Source organism: Andrena cerasifolii, chromosome 4 (assembly GCF_050908995.1).
Source record: "Andrena cerasifolii isolate SP2316 chromosome 4, iyAndCera1_principal, whole genome shotgun sequence".
NCBI lineage: Eukaryota > Metazoa > Arthropoda > Insecta > Hymenoptera > Andrenidae > Andrena > Andrena cerasifolii.
Window position 1 is genome coordinate 4,161,628 of NC_135121.1, and position 18,586 is coordinate 4,180,213.

At 37.7% G+C, this 18,586-nt stretch overlaps 1 protein-coding gene and 1 long non-coding RNA gene across 11 annotated transcripts in view; one reads left to right on the top strand and one right to left on the bottom strand.

Moving 5' to 3' along the window:
• Tomosyn (syntaxin-binding protein tomosyn) overlaps positions 1–18,586 on the bottom strand; it is a 144,334-nt gene that overhangs the window by 109,963 nt on the left and 15,785 nt on the right. The window lies entirely within an intron of this gene.
• Positions 14,663–15,975, top strand: LOC143368413 (uncharacterized). Its single transcript, XR_013085230.1, has 3 exons — positions 14,663–15,363; positions 15,449–15,737; positions 15,820–15,975. It is a non-coding gene; the product is annotated as an uncharacterized LOC143368413 (long non-coding RNA).

Sequence of the window (18,586 nt, forward strand, 5' to 3'; positions counted from 1 at the left end):
CTATAAAATTAATTAGAAATTCGGTTGACAAGCTTAGACAACCAAAAATTTTGCAGCGAACTTTGAGTGCTTGGGGTCATGTGCGACCCAAGATACCAGTTAAGGGTTAAGAATCCTATCATAACATTGCATCTTTTGTGAATGCACTACAAGTGTCAAAATGCATAAAATTTGTGTCCTTATCCTTCTTTAATACATGTTAAATACCTGCCGATGTTACCCCGTAACCGGGTAATATTGACACATCATATATAAATAGCACTAAAAAGTTAAAGTTTAACTACATCTGAACTTACATTAATACTTAAATTTGTTTCTTTCTATGTTCAATGTACTTTATTTTTTATTTTTCTTATTTTCTTATTTTTTTATTTTTTTAATTAATATTTTTAAATTTGTTTTAGGTATCCTATTATAACATTGCATCGATTGTGATGGTAATACATAGTGTTGTATAAAGCTCGAGTCTTCAAAGCTTTAAGCCTTAACCTTAATGACTCAGCCTTTAAGGCTAATATCATATGAAGCTCGAGCTCTCGAAGTTCGAGGTTCAAGCATTGAGGCTCAAGCCTCGAAGCTGAAGGCTCTTGAGTTTAACAGTAATGAACTTAACTCCAACTCCTTGGTATTATATCTTATTTTGTGCAACCACTATTGTAAAACGTTAAAATTAAACACAGAGAGAGATGCTTTTTTATGGTTCCACCAATTGGTTGGATCCGTGTTTTAATAACACAATAAAAGTACAAAACTATGCAATAGTATTTTTTGTAAATGTAGTCATTTGTAACAAAACTCTTTGATAAAATAAAATTATGATAAAACACAAAAAGAACAACACAATCACTATAATATAAATTTCAGTATATTATCTGGTCTTCTTATAACATTTGTAGCGTTCCTGCTCACTAAATTCTTGGTTTGAACGTTTCTCAACATAAAATTAATTGTTCATTATCCTACAACACCAGTGTACCGATTTTGTTTCAATCGTCAAGGGAACCGAAGTACATTGCGCTGCCAATAACGATCAATTTCATTTAGTTCTGTGTTGAGGAACGTTTAAAAAAAGAATATAGCGAGACAAACATTATAAATGTTATAAAAAAAGCTCATAATAAACTGAAATTAATATAATAGTGGCTTCCAAAACTCGAGCTTTGTACATATTCACTTCACTACGTACAATTTATACGACTCGAGCCTTCGAGTTTGGAGACTCGAGCTTTAAAGGCTAGAGCTCTCACAGCTACAGGGTTCGAGCCTTAAGGGTTCGAGCCTTTGGAGTTTGAACCGCGACTGGAGCTCTTGAAGCTCACGGCTCGAAGCTCATTTTAACAACACTAGTAATACAAGTGTGAAAATGTATAAAATTTCTTTCCTTTTCCTTTTTAATAGATGTTAAGTAGATGCCAATGTTACCCCGTACTGGCAATGTTCCCCCAGTTTACGGTATGTCGGAATAAGTCACCAGAAATACTAAAAGTTTTTTATTAATATCTCTGAAACTAACAAATTCCCGAAGCAACAATTTTAGATCTAGAGTCCACACACCCTCCCCACCCCTTCCCCCAAACCTCGTCTCGATCGGCCACTTGGGTCATTCAGAAGTACAGCCCACAAAGCACTGTACATGAAAGGCATCGAATTTAAAAAAGCGACGTATGAATTTAAAATTAGATAGGCACTCTCTCTCGGTATAATATTGTTTTTTCTCTGCTAGACAGACTTGTAGATGTTGGTGCATCTCTGCTTCATCAAGAGGGTACGAGGTCTTTGGTCTTCAGCAGCTGAGTCTCCGTTTGCTTCCTGCATCGAGGATAACTAGCTGCTCTCATGTGATTTTGCTCCGACAACTAGGATGGGTACATGCATAGCAAGAACGTAGCGCGATGTACCTACACAAAAGCTTGCAGAGTGGAACGCGACGTTTCTTGTCAAAGATGAAGTCTTCTCCTTCCTCGGCATCTCCCTGCTCTGTTCTAACGCAGGGGACGCATAGGAGCTTGCAGTGTAACAAAGAATCAGGATTCCTAAGCCTTCGGTGGAGTAGAAAAGCTTCAGTCTCAAATCGGTGTTCGACAGTCGATGCCTTTCGAATGACCACTGATTGTGAGTTTGGCTGTTTATTAGTGATTAGGTAGTAATAAACAGCCAACTACCCACTGGCAACCCATGTCAAATTTACTTTTATATGTCCAGGAACGTTTCTTGTAAAAGGTTTGGCTAGTCGTCATCAGTCTAGGAGTTCGGCATTCCATACCGAATTTAGGCCGGCGCCACATTTGCGTTTAGTCCGCGCCTGGTCTAACGCACAGAATTTTACGGGAGCTGTCACATTAGAGCGGACGAACCGCGCAAGGAATTATTCTCCGCGGTTTGTTCGCTCCGCACGATTTGTCCACCTATAGTGTGGATCATTGTTTCATTTAAACGCGATGCGACTTTTTTTCGCGACAGACGCTTTATTACATAGTTCGCAAAATTTGACTTTTTTCGGACTTGTAACATTCAATAGCCGTTTCTTATAGGTTTTCGTGCCCTGATGACGAATCCGCAAACCGTTTGTCGCCATCACCCCCAGTTTTTGAGAAATTCAATTTTGAAAAAAAAAATGCAAATTTTCAATTTTTATTATTTGTGTCGAAACGGTAATACTTATTCGGTTGCTCGTTGCGTCAAATTAATCTATATGAACTTCTCAATTACAACAATATGTAGTAGGCAACCGGCATTTAGGCAACGGCCTATGATGTGCGATGAGGCCCATAGGTGGCGTCCATTTATGAGGAGTTCGGAAGACAGGGACCGCGGAGAGTCTGCGTAGCCGTGGTGGCAAACGCGACTGATCACCATGCGGACGGCCCGGGTTCGATTCCCGGCGCCCGTGGGTCTCTTTTTCCGACTCCTACAAATATAAGTTATTATTGCATTATGAACATTTAAATATGTTTAAATATCGATCAAAGGGAAAAGGACACCCGAAATGCACCCATTTTTGAAGACATCTTTCAATTTATTTCCAAAACTAAGGGTCTATGAGAAAATCTGACTGTTCCACGCGATTTAGCAGACATTTTTCCATCGGGAAGCATGAACAGAAGTGGTAGGTCACGTTTTGTTTTCAACACAGAAGAGAAATAGTTTGGCAAAACGTGCGGCGCCGGCAGTGGTAGTCACGCGCGTTAAGCGATTGTGTTACGCTGAGCGGCAGTGGATCGCGCGCCGCCGTTGATCTTGAAATATCTTTCTTAAATAGTTTTTGAATTGGTTGATTTATTATTAAAGAATTAATCAATTAATTTTTATGACAAACAAATTTTTTGCACCTTCTTTATGACGAGTAACCTCTTAAATGAGCAAAAATTGGGGCATTCACCTTAGTTCCCTTAAGGGAGAAACCATTTCTTTTATCCAAGTCACCCCTTTTATTTGTGCAATTATAATTCGTAAATTACAAAAGATATTGAAATATGATTTAAATAAATGTTGTACCGTTTCTGAGGATATATGTATTTGAGGATTATATATTTTGGAACTGATTATGTTACGAAATTTATGTTAGGAAAATTAAATTCCCCCCCCCTTTTTTTAGATTTTTTTATTGTTTTCCAAATGAGTAATGGCTTCTTTTTATTCTAAATCCTACAGTGTAGAAAAATATATAATTACTGTAATTACTGTGTGTAAAATTTTCGCTCCAATTTTGTGTACTCTTATCGATAACCAATTTCTGAGTTGGGTGTTCTCCAGACATAACGACCTCCATTCGAACCAAATATATTTATTAATACATTTTTAATACATTTTAAATACATTTTTAATACATTTTTAATACATTTTAAATACATTTTTAATACATTTTTAATACATTTTTAATACATTTTTAATACATTTTTAATACACTTTTTAATACATTTTTAACACATTTGTAATACATTTTTAATACATTTTTAATACATTTTTAATACATTTTTAATACATTTTTAATACATTTTAAATATATTTTTAATACATTTTTAATACATTTTTAATACATTTTTAATACATTTTTAATACATTTGGTTCGGATGGAGATCGTTATGTCTGGAGAAAACCAAACTCAGAAATGAATACTAAAAATTTACCTGCTACTGTAAAGTACTGCGGCGGTTCCGTAACGTTGTGGGGGTGTATGATTTCAAACGGCACTAGTAATCTCGTTTTTATGGATGGCATTTTACATAAGCATACATTTTCAAAATATTTTAAAAAACAATTTACAAGAAAGTACAACCAAATTGGGGTTATTGAAATTTTTTTATTTCCAGCAAGTCAATGACCGCAAGCATACGGCCAATTTATGCAAGAATGGTTATTATATAATACACCGCATGGGTTACATCAGCGCTGTCCAGCGTAGGGGCCCCTCACGCGCCTGCTTCCCCCTCCAATCTTCCTCTCGCACAGAGTGCCTTCCGTTGTCAAGCAGATGGCGCCACGCTACGAAGGCTCCCATGACGGGCTAGCCAGGCTAGCGGCTGGTCTATCATGGTCGCCTCTTTAGCGTCGCGCGGTATCCCTGACAACGCGGACGAGAGTGGGAGAACCCCAAGCTCCCGCGGGAGCGACTTTGGACAGCGCTGGGTTGCATACACCCGCATAAAGTCTGGAAATTAATCTCGTAGAATATTTGTAGGCGGAAATCGGCAGGGGATTAAAAAAGTACGACGCAACTTGAAAAGACGTATTAAAACAAAAGATTTTAGAAGTAGAGTGACCTAATATCGCCAATGTTCCTATTATCACCACTCGGTATATCTCGCAAAGTAAGCACTACAATTTATCGGTTATGCGCTGAATTAGTACCTAAACATATGTCGCAAGACTTACTGTAATTGCAGCGTCATGTGATCAACAATTACAGAAAGGGAAGTATTTTAGAGAATCTTAATAGTGTAAAAATTTATTGGATTTCCACAATTTTACATCACATTCGGAGAAGGTAAGTCTAACAATTCTGTGAATGCAAGAATATCTACTAGAAATACCTAATTAATGAAGTACTTAAGGAATGAAATCGATTCAAATAATTTTAGCAATGAAAATAGCGTTTTTCTTTTAGCAGTATGCGTGTTCTCAATGCCGCCTACCGGAGAACAATGGTTTCGATGCAATGTTTGCTACAGATGGGGTCGCGAAATGTGCGGAGCAGCCGAAATAAACTTTATTTGTCCAATATGTACATCCAAACGTAAAAAATAAAATATTTTAAAAATCCTATTTCTATATTTTTGTAATAAAAATAAAGTGAAAGATGGATAAAAAAAACATTTATAGAGCAAGAAATAATAAAAGCACATGTGAAAATGACTTTAAAAACTCATATATACATAAATTAATCAATATTTCTTCAGTAGGTGATATTAGGTACACTTTTTTCAGGAACGGATTTTTGCATGTCTTACGTTTTTTAATTCCTAATTAAAAATTTATAGGTTTCAACGATTCTAACTTATGCTACATGCAAGATGAATAATTTTCCTTTACTTTGCAACGAATTGCCTGCAAAAATATCAATTATTATTCAATTAACAGCGATTTAACTTTTGCTAGGCGATATTAGGTACGGTCACCCTATGGAATTCTGTAGAATCTAAGATAACTAAAAGAAACTAGTACGCAGCATGCGACAACGTCTGAAAAGCGTAATTGGAGTCAAAGGTGGCCTAAATAAATATTAATATAAAATAATCTGCGTAGAATTAATGCCGTTCGAATACTTTTGTGACCCTGTTTCAGTAAATCTTTGCAATAAATGTTTCATAACTTCTACAGATATTCTCCGATTCATTTCAAATTTGGTATATATAATCTCGATACATGTGTTGCTACAGTAGTAGTTACAACTAAATTACAGCATTACTTTTATTACTTTTAAATTTAGTTTTAATAACGAGCGTTCGGATACTTTCCTGGCTCACTGTATCTGCAGCCATATTCAAATTTAAATTCTATGGTTGTATTCCCTCATTTGAATTCTTTAAGAATTTAATTTACGTTTTATGAACTATCAAGCTAATAGCGTATTACGTCTTTTTATCAGTTTTCTCACTTATAAATGACATTTGCCCTGCCATTCTGTAACTAAATCCAGCTATTTTTAAAGATATTTTTCTCAGTAAATACAACATATAGTGAAATAAATCTTTTTGGCATTTATTAAGCTACTCTTATATTATACCAAAAAAAAATTAAAAAGAATATTTTTAATTTGTTTTACTTGTTTTTTACAAAGCGTCAATATGGCATCTAAACAAAAACGGTATGTTCGTGGTGCAGGTGATTTCCCGGCTTAGGCTTATCAGAAACAAAAAATTCAAAAAGATTCTTAATCTGCATGAATCTCGCTATCGCTCGTAGCTCAATTAACAATTTTTGTTGATAAATAACCGAGAGTTTTCTCGGGGAACATTCGAGAATAGACCATTTTGGGGAACTTTTCTTTCAACCCTGCGCCATCTTATTATTTCTCAACAAAAATTGTTAATTGAGCTACGGGCGATAGCGACACTCATACAGATTAAGAATCTTTTCGAATTTTTTGTTTCGGATAAGCCTAAGCCGAGAAATCACCTGCACCACGAACATACCGTTTTTGTTTAGATGCCATATTGACGCTTTGTAAAAAACAAGTAAAACAAATTAAAAATATTCTTTTTAATTTTTTTGGTATAATATAAGAGTAGCTTAATAAATGCCAAAAAGATTTATTTCATTATATGTTGTATTTACTGAAACAAAAATCTTTAAAAATAGCTTGATTTCTCGACCGTTCACAGTGGAATACCCCCTTAAATAGTTAAGTAAATTATTATTCGTGAGAATATGATTAGATAATGTTTAAACTAGTTTAAAATATTTTGTAAACACCAAAATTGGGAATTATTTACTACACATATAACTATAGTAGGTATACAAAGGATGAAATTAAAGTTCAAATAAACTTCTACCACGGTCACGTGAAAATACATATTTATAAAGTCAAATGATTCCCCTATAAAGTTTGATGATAAATTGACTCGAAGCTTCATTCCGATTTATCAGTACAAACATTTTGTCCGCATTCATACTTTTCCTGTTGTTTCGCGAATCTTCTATATTTCCCACTTTGCAAGCGTATTTATTTTACACAGAAAATTACTAACAAATTAATTCGTAGAATTACATTTCGCTTGAATCGCGAGTGCACAAACAATTTCTGACAATAAACCATAAATTCTTTAACCCTGAAGATATTTCGCACTGCGTTTAATTTATCTCATCACACTACAAAGATTTCGATAAGTTTACATCATCCTCATTCGCAGTAAGTTATCGAATATTTATTTTTAAATGCACAAAATTTCATTTCATTAACCCACCTGCAAGTGACATAACCGAAGCTAGGAATGACCCAGTCAAATCCCTGCATTTCATATTGTCATATTAAACGTAATTATGAATAAATGAATATAAAATTACATAATTCACGAGAAACCTGAGTGATTAAGTGCATTGAATTGCTAATTTGGCATAGCTTCTGTACTTGGTACGCGTCAATAAAATTAATGTACATATCTAACTCTACCAAAGTTACTCCTCAATTACAATAAATTATTGTTGTAGTATTCTAATAATTGTGTTGCTCATATATAAGTGTTATTGTATTACTGCGCACATACATGACCGATTATAAATTGCTAAATGTTGACCGACTATGTTAATGGTCTATTTTAACAATGGAGTTGCTCTTGACTTTCTGATAAGTGAGAATGCGTACAATAAGCTGCGTAATTTATTGTATTAGGTCCTGTCCGTGATGCCGCGTCGTACACGACTTAGTTTGCATCGCGCTTGTAATAATTCAAAGAAATTTTCAATAATAATTACTTCGATTCAGGTTACTAACGTGTTTATCAGATTCAATTCCAGAGCATTTTACTACCTACGTTAGAGATTTAGTTTAATTCACATTTATTTATTACACGGAAAATCCTTCTCGAAATGGAAATCTATAGGAAATTATTGAAACACCATTGTTTCAGCTAAAAAGTTGTAACAAAAAAGCATAAGTTTCTTACACATGTCGTTAATATTATGCATAAATAAAAAAAAAAGGTTAACAATGTTTAATTGAAAAGAAGCGTGTATACACCGTCCCAAAGGGATGAAGAAACAGGGAATGTAAAATGAAAGGGGGATAGGATTGATTTAACGCCTCGAAAGGCAGATACAGTTGAAATCGATTTTGATGCAGCCCTACTGCCTTCCTACTGGTCGTGAAAACTGCCCTCGTTCTATTTCAGCGTAACAGAGAAGTAGGTTAAAATACAACGACACGAAACTTATGAGCAGCGAGCAGCATCTGCTTTACACCGATACACCCGACTTCAGCTTCCCAGAGGTGGTCTCTGGTCAATTTCCAGCATTTCCGCACTGCTCCGACGTCTTGTAGATGTGTAGACGCCGAGGCCTAACATCCGGCAGTCTATCCGTATCGTCCCGACACACTGCAGAGCTGCTAGTAATGTGTCACTAGGTCAGGAAAAGAGATGTAAGGCCGGATTTCCGACTTCACACAAGGTGTTCGATAAATCCTGATACAACTGGGCAGGAAAGGTAGCCTTACGAGAAAGCAAGTAAACTGAACACAATCTACTTCTTCATCTGTCGCATAATTTCCTAGAACTATGAGTCTGAACAGGAGACTAAGATAGTGAAAGTACATGACCGTGAGGAACTCACACGTTACAAAATAGGAATACTGTGACATGGTAGCACACAGTTCCTAAAAGCATTGCAGTCCCAAAGATCATTTCTTATAAAAGCTGGTATCATCCATGTTGTTGCAAGCAAAGCTGCACGGGGAAGGGTCGCTAAACAAATCTAACCCCAACCAACTACCGATCAGAGTTTTTTGCGGATATCTCGAAAACTAAAGCCGAGCGACGGTTAGATGTATAGTTTTTCAGAATGTTAACCTTGGCGGCATATTTCAAGGTCATAGGAATCGGTGAGGAATGCCCTTTGGTACATAATTAGGTACCAATTGTAGTAATATGTTTTTGAAATCGACAGTTCCTACTGGCGCATAGTTAAAGTGACCAGACGTCCCGCATTGCGCGGGACAGTCCGGCATTTGGGCCCTTTGTCCCGCATTGAAAAGTGTCCCGCAAAGTGTCCCGGATTGGACATGTAACCTTTTACATTTTCGCAGTGGCATAAAGTTATTGCTTCCTCTACTTTTTTTGTTGTGAAAAAAGAAATATTTTTGGTAATTATTTACTTTGGCGATTCCTCGCCGATTTTGATGAAATTTGGGTATGTTGTAAAACTCCACGTTTAAAAAATATTTTTGCGAATATCTCGGAAACTAAGACCGAGTGGCGGTAACATATATAGGAAAAAATTGTTCAAAATATGGAGTTTTACAACATATCCAAATTTCATCAAAATCGGCGAGGAATCGCTAAAGTAAATAATTACCAAACGATCTCCTCAAGGATCTGTTAGCCCTTTTTTTGCTTGCTTGCTTGTCCCGCATTTGAACAGAAAATATCTGGTCACTTTAGTGTAATAAACAAACCGCATGCTACAACATTCGTCCTGGAATCGGCCAGAAGGAAATTTTTGCGGGTATAGTTGCCTCCAGTAGACATTTGTGCAGGGTAGTCTGATGCGTTTGGACGCTAATAAGCATCGTAGGTTGAAATAATAATGAATTTATGAATCGTGTACTGAAGCAGACTCAAGAAATGACAGAATGAGGCTTCAAGGATTCTCCGTCACCGGCGCTGATGGTATATTCGCGCCATGTAGTATTAAACCCGGTGGAAGTCTAAGCTAGCCGATAAATGTAGGAAAGACATAGTTGCCGATACGTATTGAGAGTCGCATCGCAAACACTATTTTGCCGTCAGGGAGGCTTGAACAGGGTGGCCAGGAAACTGGCTACCAGCGGTAGCTATTTTAGAGTGGAGCCGGCTACCCACGTCCACGCATGCGCGTGTTACATCCTATCAAAGACGTAACATTTGGAAAGACTGTGCCATTTATCTACTGGTTGCGAACGTTTATAATTCGTGACCGTGTCGGCCTGCCCAATAACAAAATTCCTTACGGTGACTCCACCGAGTCAAGACGTAGTCTTTCGGAACCCACTATGCTTTCCGCCCACCCTGTGGCCTGCACGGTGGTTTCCTAGGGAGGAATGATGCTCACTCCATCTTGCCTGGTTTATATGCTGCTTTAGAGGCGACTCTGAGGCGCGGCGCGTCAGTTGGACCTTTCTAAAACCGACACTATCTGTGCCACTTATAAAGAAGGATAAATTTGGGTTATCTAAACAAACTATTTATTAAGAGATTTAAACATTTACACTATTATATAATTTTTTTAAATAATATTTTAAACGTGGATCGGTTACGGCTATTTTAGAAATGTCTTGTATCTCCCTAGGAGGCAGGATTATAGGAGTGAGTCTATACGCCGTCGACTCAACGGAAACCCCCCAATGGAAGCTGGGTTCCTCACTTACTGTGGGGTAAAGTCCCCGGGCTAGCTTTCCTAGTACCGCCTTCCTTCCAAAACGCCTAGTTCGTTTTGGCTTTACCATCTAAAAACAAACTAATTATTAATGGGGAGAGAAAATGTAAGGATAATAAGGATGGGTTCGCTGAGCCGAGCAGGATACCAGCTTCAAGACTCCGTGTCGGAAAAGGATGTTGGGAATAATCACCTTCTTGTATTGCCAGTTTGCAATCTATATACCCTGAAGTCAATTTTAGGAATTTGACTTCTAGACTACTATGGCCTCCGTCCGGAGTGTACTTATAATACATCGTCATGTACACAGCCGCGAGAATATTATCCCCCTGGCGGCGAGGGCGGTACTAAAATAAAAGGGTTTCCAAAGAAAAAAGAAGCCCACTGAAGGTGCCGGAGCGGCCCTGAGGTCGCTTCAGGTATACAGACGTAACACGCGCGATGACGTCGCGACCGTCGAACCAATCAACGCCAAGATGAAAATTGCTGGAAAAGTCGCCGACACCAGCGCCAAGTCAAGCCAAGTGGCGTGAACGCGAACCAACCAACGCCAAGATGAGAAACGAAACGACGCTAGCGCCAAGCCAAGTGAGGCCGCAGCCAACCAGTGTCGACAACCTATTCCCCGGCGACGCTGGTTACGGCGGTGAACAAAATGGCTTCCCGGAGCACTGCGAAAAACTGGCCCACACTCCCGGGAATGACTGGATCATCAGAGAAGGAAATATAAAAAAGATATATAAACAGGAATATATTATCTATGACCTAGCGTCGCGGGAGACGTCGTGATGAGAAATCCATGTACGAATGCATTTATGTGATTGTAGTAGTAGAGCTTTTAGTCATATTAGGCGCAAAACATCAGCCTTTTCTCCTTGAGCGCCAATCTAGCGGCCGCCACAAGAACTAGGACGAGAAAGTCACATATTTCACAATCAAAGTGCTTTTAGGATCTGTATAAACGAAAATCTGACAAAGCAATACAAGGGATTTAGAAAGAATAAAGGGAGTCTGGCATACATCAGCAATTCATTTTCAGAGATTTAATTCTGGTTTAATTTTGTTTGACAATCTGCATTCGAGTGAAGCTTGGTATGAAGGACCGAAGTGCTTGTAATTAACTGAATTGTTGGAACAGAATTGCTTCATTCATATTCTACTCGACGCTTAATTACATCTTTTCCGAATAAAGAATATCCTTAGTATTGCAACCAAAATGTTTCATTACAAGACTGTCACTATAACTTTCTGATTAAAATACATAATCTATTTTTCTTCTTCATCACTGTGCTGTGAAAGAATATATTCTACTTTTAAATAGCATATTTCAGATGTTTCCTTGCATCATTTTCTTCGCTGTAAATAGAGCCACACTGTGTCGAGATTTGTTGCTAACTCTCCAATGTTTCATTTCAAATCTGATTCAATTTCAGCTGTCAAGAACTTCACATAGAATTTAATGAGATTTCCACTTTGGTCTTCATTCAAAAGGTTAAAATTACTTGCCTTATATTTCTTAAAGCAGTAGCTTTTCACAAAAGCTTTCAATTATCGTTTCTCCGTTATACTGATCAAAACTGTAAGTGGCGACGAAGAGTCTCGAGCCGGACCGATTCTCGGCGGCCGCTAGAGGGCGGCGCCGAACGCGAGTTGCTCTCCCGTTACGTAAGTAGCGATAATGAGTACTTACCCGCGCCGCCGATAGGCCGCGCTCATTTCTCGCTGCTCGAAACCGCGAGCAGCGAGTACATAAGTACTTGCCGCGGCAACAGACCGAACAGAGTAAAGCAGTCTCCACACCGTGCAGCAGAGTGACTGGGAGTTGATGGGGCTCTGCGATACTCGATTTATTTCATAACGGCACCGGAGAGCCGAGGCCTAAGCGCCTACCGATTTTTTCCCAAGCATTCTAAATAGTCATAGTGCGTGTATCGTTCGTCCTAACCAATATTCTAAAGTCGAAACTCTGTACATCTATATTTAACCTGTGAATATGTACATGACTAAACAAATAAACTAACAATAAGTTAAGACAACTCGAAGGCTCTTTCCTCCAACCCTGACACGCGTCTGATCCACGGCAAAGAGCCGACTAAAGGTCTGGGCACACATATCAGTTTCGTGTCAGTACCGTTCCGGCGTGCCAGTGGTAAGAAGAAGAGGGACATAGAGGGTCTCTTCTTCTTACCACTGGCACGCCGGAAAGGTACTGACACGGAACTGATATGTGTGTTCAGACCTTAAGGTCGTATTCAGATATATTGGCCGGTGAGTTTCGTGAGGGGGGTACTCTCCCACTGGGTACCGCTTGCCTGCCTCGGTGCTCCTTTTCTCAACGTTTTCTGACTCGCTCTAGTTCCACCTCGCTCTCGCCCTTGCAGAACAAGAGTGAGCCAGAAGTGGCGGGGATAACGCCAAGCTGCTTACAGTCCTGACGTGTAAGCTGGGTTTACATTAGTCCAGTCGCTGGATCAAGCCAGTGGTTCGACTGGAAATTGGTCGATGCCTATATTATTGTCGATGTCTCTAGTCTTATGAGCCGTCTAAACGATTCCAGTAACGCTGAAATGTTGTGTTCTCGATGGAGGGGGTACACACTGGATCAAAAAGTAGACTTTCGATCCAGTCGAAACCTGCTGGAACGACAGCAGTGTACTGGACTGAACACACTGTTTACATTATTCCAGTCCCAATCCAGTGCTGGACTGGATCACTGGACTGGACTAATATAAACCCAGCTGTAGGCCCAAACGAATTCTTAGCGTAGAAATACATACATCAGAATAGGTGTGCGTTAGCTCCGAAAAAATTCAGGAGTTTTATTGATCAGAACTATTACGCTAAGAATAAAATTTATTCTTGTTCTTTACTCTGTTATTTAATAATTCCCGTTACCCCGCCATACCCTTCGGGGGCCGCGTAACTCCAACTGACGAATCCACGATCGTGGTGGTGGCTGATTTCTCCTCGATCGCTGTTCGCGAAAACGAATCCGCCCGCCAATATATCTGAATATGACCTTAATAACGCTTCGACGGAAATGTGGTTACAATGTGTAATCGTTGTTTTGATTGTGGTCCTGGAATTTTACTATGACTAACCATTGCTTTCAACGTGTAACATTATATCTCAACCCCGACTAGAACCAAACCATTTATCATCTGCTAATAATTAACTATTGACTATCCACATGGTATTTAATGCTTATATTTACAACTTTTTTCTGAATAAATGGTACAGTAAAGTTAAATGCAATTAATGGTAAACACTCAAATTCATAATTCCAGATTTTTAATTAATTTTTATAGAATACCATTAAAGTCCACAACTCTCGATACAATGTTCATGTATCTCTCACTCACAGTCATTCCATAAGTTGTGAACAGGAGGGTCAGTTTCAGCTCGAAATGAAAAAACTTGGGTTTCTAGAACATTAACAGACCTAACCCATACCTAACCCCGGCATGCTAACATCTTTTGAAGCACTACTGACTACTGTAACATGTTTCAAGATGTGAAACGATAGGGAAGAGTAAGGTAAAAAGTAACGCTTAGCTTTGGAGGGTGATTTCATAAAATCGGAAGGAAAAAAAGATACGGGACTTCAACAGGAGTCTTAAATGAACCTTAGACTATAAGAAAATCAAAGCCTTTGTTAAGAAATATATTTGGCAACAAAGGAAAATGAGATTCACCGGAGGTATTGAAATCTTCACCTCGCTCAAGTGGTAGCAACCCGGGCCACTAACGCGTCAGCGTGGTCTAATACCGCGGCTGCACCATTGCATACGTAGATAACGGGATCGGCGCGGTCGCACTCTTAAAATGGCTACCGTTTTCTTGCCCGTCTGCTACGTCAAATTTAATATTCTCTGACGAAAGTCAAAAGCGCCCTCTACTGGCACCTAAAAGACCCTGCACTTTCATCATTGGCTCATAGATGGCGGAAGTATCGGCGCATGGTTGTAGTGGAATGCGCCCGTGAGGCGGTGTTGCCATTTTACAAGTTCGCGCCGGCGCAGGTTGCAGCTTATAACGTTAACCCTGTATTCAGTACTACTGGCTGTGCACGCGCGCCGCACGCTATCGTAACCTCAAATATTTTCTCCACTGTATTAAAAGCCAAGCTTTACTTTTGTGTATCAAAAACCCTCTGGCCAACGATTTAGATTCTTTTAAAGCATTTTATATTTCAACATACTGTGTACAAATCTTGTGAAATAAAATTCTTATAAAATCGTCCAAAACTGAAATGTAAAAATTGCTTTTTAGTATCAACAAAGCATTGATCTAAAGTACACGTTTATTGTTAATTAACAGATTATTGCATTACTTGTGTAATGTTATTCAGCAGATTTTTTATTTAATTCGAGAAAATGACATTTCCGGAACAAATCGTTACAGAATACATTACAACGAATACGGCAAATGTAACAGTGTACATCCTCTGGCAATTTGAAGTCTAGAACACTACGTTCGTGCGAATAATTGGTCACTGTTTCGAACATCTCTCACAAGATAAAAATGACAAATGACCACTTATTATACCCGCTGATTTAATCCCAATTGTACCCGCTACAAAAGGATTTGAAGGCTTCAATTTATTCCTCAAAAATGACCAACACGTATTCTAGATTAGGAGAGGCTTACTTAGTCAATTTAAAAAGTAAGAAAACATCCTATGCATCAGTTGCAATATTTCCAATTCATGCAACTTTGAGTTATACAAAAAATGGGGATCCAAAGCCTTATAGGTTATGTTCACAGATCATTCTGACCATGAGACGACCGCATCATGTAAGAAGTGCTACAGACAGAATAAATACACTATATTGAGATGTTTCCAAACACTCCTACAGTGAGGATTTATTTGTCTTTCCAGAGCTGGAACACTGCATATGTGCGTGAAGAACTAATTTTCATAGTAAGGCAAAATTCTACTATGAGAGAAGGATCATTCGTTTCTCACTTTTTAATATCAACTCTTTTTGCCATTCAACTTATTTGGAGTTATGACTCTAGAAACCCCATATATTTTACCCATCTTGGGTACAGAAACTATGGTGGATAAATTATGGAAGAAAAGTGAGAAGTGGTTCCATGAGCGCTTTGTTGAAGAAATAATTATGGCTGCAATAAGAAACTCTGGAGCTAAGGGTTACTTTGCACAGGTAAGAAAACTCTTTATGTTAGTTTTAGCTTGGCGCAGAAAAGAACAAGGTGTTAACTGGAATATTAATTCTTACTCACAAGGGAACCGTCCCAGATGGTCATCCCAGAATTTAATGCAATAAAACCCAGAGCAAACGTAACCCAGACCTTACCGATGCAGAATATATATGATTATACGCGTAGACGGTTCATACTTTTTGAGGTATTTAGTTTTAAATATTTCTGTAAGCGCCATACATTTCTGTTAAGGGGTCTACCTAGTGTAACAGCAGAAAAAGCTTAATTTTTCGGGAATTAAAAAATAAACAAAATTTGCATGGCTGTAGCTTTATTCTACCACCTTTTAGGACCATTAAAAAAAATTGTAAGTAACAATATCCATTTAGAGCGGAATAGGAGCATCGTGAAGAGAACGATATCCTTCAGGATGTCACACCTGATATCAACAACTGTAGTTATCTCAAAGCTATGAATATAGCTATAAACGTGCAGGTTTACCAAGGAAAATGTTTAATTTAAAAGGGACTTGAAAACAGCCCTCAAAGTTGAGGGTGAGAAAAATATTTGATTGAATGTCTTCGAAACTACTAGAGCTAGAACAACGATATACATGGCACAATGATGTATTTCTTAATAAAGAATTCAACTGTGCAAACAGATTCCAGAAAACTCCATTTATTTAAATAATACATTAAAAATAGCAGTTTTGTGTTCACTTCGTCTTTTCCAGCTATAACTTTTTTTATAATGCAAAAATGAAAGTATTTTGTACTTGGGTATATACTGTTCACAATCAAATTTAAACAAATGGAGTTTTGTGGAATTTGTTTACGCAGCTGGATTCTTTATTAAAAAATACATAATTTTGCCATGTATACCGTTCTTCTACATAGCTCTAGTAGGTTCGAAGATATTTGATCAACTATATTTCTCACCCTCAACTTCGAGGGCTGTTTCCATCCCTTCAACGTGAATGCCGGCCGATAAAAGAAAAACCTGTCGCATATTTTTGTGAGAACTGTGGTTTTACGAAAATTCATAAAAATCGGCGATTGTCAAGTGACCAAAGTTGGTATGTTCCCTTAGGATAGACCGGGGGTGGTAGTAACGCTTTGACTTTGGAATACGATTACACAGGAACTATTATATTTACAACAAAAACTCTTATATGAAAATGTTACTTACTTATGTGACATAATTGAGTCACAGCAGTTTCGTTATATGTCAAGTAATATCCAAGTTATTAATACAAAATGAGGAGCGGGTAAAGTGTTACAACCGTCCCTGACCCCGGGTCGGTTGTAACATTGCATGGAGTCGATAGTAGCACATATTTAACTTTACAAAATTAAAATATTTATTGATTTAAATTATAAGAATAGATGAATAAAGTAAAATCTATAAGCAATTATGTGGTACCGCAATTGTGGCAGAAATAAATAACGTTTTGGCTGCTGCATTCTTCATCTGCTCAATCCTTACATTCAGTATATTGCACCCATTTTTTTGTTTGGTTTGCTTCTGCAGTGCTATAGGATTTCATGCAAACAAGACAATACAATTATCCTTCTTTGTCACTATTCAGTCCTATTGCCAATGTTACAATCGCCCTGACCATGCTTTTGAACTTAAATTATAAATTTTGACTAACGAGACGCTTAACAGTGCTAAGTAACGATCAATACTAGTTTAAAAAAGGTCGAATTACAGTTTAAAAAATCGAACAAGCACATACTTGCAAAGGGAGTGTTTACATTACAATTTTAAGTCAGTAAGAAAAAGTTACTTAGGGTATAGAAAAGTTATTTTCTTCACTATCCATGTCTATTGCGTATCTGTACTCCTAGGCCATGGATGTGTATATTCCAAATGTCATTGTTCATCAAATATCCAAAATTCGTGTTGGATCAAAACTCGGCAACTAAGTACAAAATACCCGAATCACCCTCCAAACTCACAAGACACATATATGCCATCCTCTTATCGATAGAACGAACCACAGAAAACAACTATAAGGACACCGTAATTTTTAGTAACTCCTTAAATGCACTAGAAGCTGTGACAAAGAAAGAATCATCCAACCGAATGGTCAAGCAAATCCAAGACTTGATACATAACGCTGACAATAATAAAAAATCTATCATGCTGAACTATCTACAGCCGGAAAAATCATAGGCGAAATACCAACCCACATTCAAATATCCGACACGAATCCCCCAGTGTCTGTACCAGGATCATAAACAGTACATTAATAAAATTGCTACTGAAAAAATGGAACGACATTTGGAAAACCAAACCCTCAAGAATCCACGATTTAATCCCCAATTTTAACTACAAAATACAAGATAACACACTAAATAGGAGAGATCAAGTTGTCATGACCCGACTCACAAGGAGAGTATTTTATATGTCCGCCTCCGATCATTTTGATTTTTGGATACGTTATAGAGGACCGAAAAATAAGAAATACGTGTTTTTTTTATTTTTTCCCCGTTTTCATATTTGGGGGGTGAAAACTGCGTTCAAAGTTAGGGTTGAAAAATCATTTTTGTGGAATATCTCGAGAACTATTAGAGATAGGGGAATAGTGTCAATGAACGAATTTTGTGTCTTTGAATGCGAAATATGACTGACTCACCAGATTTTCAAAAATCCACAAAACTGATTTTTCAATCCTAACTTTGAACGCAGCTTTCACCCCCTAAAAACGATATTTATTGTGAGATAACATACAAATGAACGTAACTGCAAGAGAAGCAAAATAAAATCACCGTGGTCTTTTAGAAGAAAACAGATTGAATAAAAAAATTGAGACATGTCAAATGTCCACTGAAGAATTTAAATAAGT